Below are 4,175 nucleotides of genomic sequence, written 5' to 3' on the forward strand. Positions count from 1 at the left end.
TTTCTGTTTGTGCAGGTCATTAATGATTGCTCCAGTTCCAACTATGACAAAGACCAGGTTGTCTACCGCTGCTATTGGCGAGCTATTTGCCACACAATGTACAGGTCAGTTGTTTGGTTCTATCCAATCATATCAAGGTGAATTATCGAACTCTACAAGTTTTTGTTGGGTCCATCTCATGGAGTGTCACAGACTCTCAGTTTACATATGCCTCCATGTTCCAACATTTGCTTCAGTGCTTTCCACAAGATGACTGACATTGCTAACTTTACATAGTCAACTTTGGTACAACCATCTCCATGTATTATCAGAATTTAGAAATAGTCCAGTCCTCAAAATTAGTAAAATATGTTTTCAAATATAATTTAAATCCCTTGATCCATTCATATTAGTATAGTTTCTCAGTTTAACTTGAAGCCCAACTTGATTTACTAATATATTAGCTTCACCATTTTCGAGAGTACCTATAATGTATCCTTCACTCACTTTCTTTTTGCATATTTAGGCTTTTTACCCATACTAAACACACACATCTCCAGGATTTTGATTTTACTTCCTGTCACTTTTCAGATATGTCAGCGAAAGCTTCCATTGAGCCATTACCTACAATTGAGTTTGTTGCATAGCTGCTGAATTCTGAAATTTACTCCAGCCCACTCTCAGATGCAGAACAGCTAAATAGGTGAGGGTGTTCTCACTAATATGTCATTTTCCTGATATTTCATCTCATACGAAGAACAATTGCTCAAATGAAATATTGTGCATTGCCTTCAGCGTAAAATGTATAGTTATCGATGGTTGAATCTAAAATTGTTCAGACATAAAAAATAGGCAGCGCATGAACTTAATATATGCATTTCCTTTTTGGTGCAATGGAAATTGGGGGTATGTCCACCACACACCAGTGCTCTACTTTTTTGTTTCTTGACGTTGACAATTAGTATAATGTTTCATACTGTTTGTACTTACGATTGTTAATACAAAGTCATTGCCAGTGTTTCACTCATAACTTTTTGTAACTAGAATTGTGGACTTCAAACTGCCGAGCCTTTTCCTTTTGGTACTCATATGTATCTTAAATACATGATCCCATTGTTTAAAAAAATGCATAGCTTTGCAAAAGTGATTTGACTTTTGCCTTTTATTTTTTTCATCACATGCAGCCTCTTGCATAAATTAGTTACCAAAAAACTTCAGTTAATGATAAAATCTATCTTTTTCAGATCAGTTGCCAATTTGATCCATGCCAGTGTCAAGAAATTAGGTACTTCAATTTGTTAAACCCAAAAATATTGTTGTCTATCATGTGTTGTCTATGTTTGATTCCAACTGTGTGATCAACTATATATATTACTAATGCATGTCATTTTGACTTTTTTAGGAAGATCAACCTTGAGGGAGTCTTGGCAAGCTAAAATGAATCAAATATTGTGCAATGAGAAAGATGTCATGTTGATCTGTGCTAAGAGACATGTATTTTTGTTTATGATTGCCTATTTGTAGCATAAGATAGTGGTTTGTAATGCAGTTCAACTTTGCAATTACCTATTTGGAAATAGGAAGGCATTTGACTTCCTTACATTGTACAAACTATTGAATGCTTATGATCCAAGTTATTAATATGATTGCCTTTTTGTGCCATTGAATTTTGTAATTTTATGAATTTATGTGCAATGAATTTGATACAATAATTGGTTGCCCTTCAAATCTCATGTCGATGCAATAGTTTGTATTGCATCCAAGCTCATGTCGATGTGATAGTTTGTATTGCATCTAACCTCATGCCGATGCAATAGTTCGAATTGCATCGAACATAACGTCGATGCAATAGTTCCTATTGCATCGAACCAAAATGATGATGCAATAGAACCTCTTGCATCGAATCAAAATGGTGATGCAATAGATTATATAGCATCGAACCTAATATGGATGCAATATAGTCTATTGCATCCAACGATAGCCGTTGCAATAGATGTATTGCATCAACATGATTTGAATGCAATAAGCTATTGCATCTCTCAATTTTGATGCAAGAGACAACGGATGGACGATGCAATAGTTGCTTCTCGCATCAACCACAAGTAACCGATGCGAAAGGCTATTGCATCAAGACCACTTGCATCAGCTAGCATCAAACGAGAAATTGATGCGAAACCGAACTATTGCATCTATTTTAGACCTATAACATCAAAAATTGACCGGTGCAACAGGGTCAAAATTTAGTAGTGTCTATAGATCTTGTTGTTGGTTAAGTTCATCGCATTAATGTGTCAATTGATGCGCTTGATGAGTTGTGTGATTGTGATGAATGATTGTGCCTCTATTGATTATATAATGCATTCTCTCCAATGGAAATCAGTTTGGCATAATTCTACAATTCATCTACAAAAATTTCCACATCGTCAGTGCTCATTGGCTATACATTTTGCAGATGGCTTATAACCTTCATCGCGGTCATAGCATGGGAGATGAGGAACAACCACCTCCTCCACCGCCCACACCCGCTGAGCTAATGCAGACAATTGTCGAAAGTCAGCGCATGCTAGCTGAGGCTATGCGCCAACTGGCTAACCGTGATGACCGACATGTCTGCCAGGGACCCGAGCCAAACCAGTACAACAGCTTTAAGGACTTTATGGACACAAAGCCTCCTATATTTAGGGAGGCAGAAGAACCATTATAAGCTGATGAATGGTTGAGTACAATAGAGCAAAGGTTTGGATTGCTCCGTTTGATAGAAGGTATGAAGGCCTCGTATGCAGGACACTAGCTCCAAGGCCCTGCAGGCATCTGGTGGAACCATCACAAGACCACCTTCCCTGCAAACATCAAGATAGATTGGGACCAGTTCTAGACAGCTTTACAGGGACATTTTATCCCTCCTAGTCTCATGGCCATTAAGCATACCGAGTTCATGAAGCTAACTCAAGGCAACAAGAGTCTTAATGAATACCTCCAGGCATTTAACAACCTAGCGAGGTATGCTCCTGAGTTCGTTGATACTGACGCCAAAAGGATAGCTAGTTTCAAGAGGGGACTTTCCCCTAAACTGATGAAGTCTATGGGCAACTGCAAGTGTGTCACCTTCAATGAGTTTATCAGTGACACCCTGACTCAGGAGAATAATGATAAGGTATATGCTGCTTTCAAGACTCGTAAAAGAAACTTTGAGGCAGGTGTTTCTCAGTCTAAGGCACTAGTGGTCTCCAAAACCCAATATCATCCACCCAATACTAATGTCCGGTACCACCCACCTCAGAAGAAGAATCAAGCTAAAATTGGTTTCCGCAAGGGGTACACAATTTCCTTACCAAAGAATACCTCTAGGCAGGGCAGCTCCAATGTCCCACCAGCTAACAGGCCATGCTGGAACTATAACCAACCTGGTCACTGGGCTAATAAGTGTCCCTATCCTTCCAAGCAGAATGCTCAGGGAAACATCCATCAAGGGTGTGTTCACTACGCTACTGTGGAGGAAATTCCTGCTGGTGAAGTGGTCACCGCTGGTAAGTTCCTTATTAATGATCACCCTGCAGTTGTGCTCTTTGATTCGGGTGCTTCGCATTCCTTTGTGAGTTCTACTTTTGCATCTATGCATAAGATGAATGTGATTACAATTATCAAGGGTGGTTATTGTATTAGTGCTGCTGGAAATAATATCCTGACTAACCAAGTAGTTAAAGATGTAAAGATTGAGATTGGGGATCGAGAGTTCCTTATGGATCTTGTAGTTCTGCCGGGGGTAGGAATCGATGTAATCCTAGGAATGAAGTGGATGAGCGGGAATGGAGTGTTGATCGATACATCAACCTGTGTGGTAATGTTGAGGGATCTGGTGGATAAGAAGGGTTTTCTAGTGCAGTTACCTCGTGATATCACTATCCACAATACAGCCAATGCTACCCTAGCCAAAGCCATTGAAGATATACCGGTTATCTGTGAGTTTCTAGATGTCTTTCCTGATGACTTGCATGGATTACCTCTGGACCGTGAAGTAGAATTCAAGATAGAACTCATTCCGGGTATGGCTCCTATTTCTCGAAGGCCCTATAGAATGCCGCCCAATGAGTTGGCTAAGCTGAAGAGTCAGTTGAATGAGCTATTAAAGAAAGGTTTGATTCGGCCTAGTTCTTCTCCTTGGGGTTGTCCGGCTATCTTTGTGAAGAAGAAGGATG

The 4,175-nt window shown here is 39.6% G+C and overlaps 1 long non-coding RNA gene across 1 annotated transcript; it reads left to right on the forward strand.

Moving 5' to 3' along the window:
• Positions 1-338: 338 nt before the first annotated feature.
• On the forward strand, positions 339-1,635 carry LOC136452589 (uncharacterized). The gene is made up of 3 exons (XR_010758855.1): positions 339-682; positions 1,224-1,264; positions 1,382-1,635. It is a non-coding gene; the product is annotated as an uncharacterized lncRNA (long non-coding RNA).
• The last annotated feature ends 2,540 nt before the right edge of the window (positions 1,636-4,175 follow it).

The sequence above is a fragment of the Miscanthus floridulus genome, chromosome 5, assembly GCF_019320115.1.
Source record: "Miscanthus floridulus cultivar M001 chromosome 5, ASM1932011v1, whole genome shotgun sequence".
NCBI classification, from domain to species: Eukaryota; Viridiplantae; Streptophyta; class Magnoliopsida; order Poales; family Poaceae; genus Miscanthus; species Miscanthus floridulus.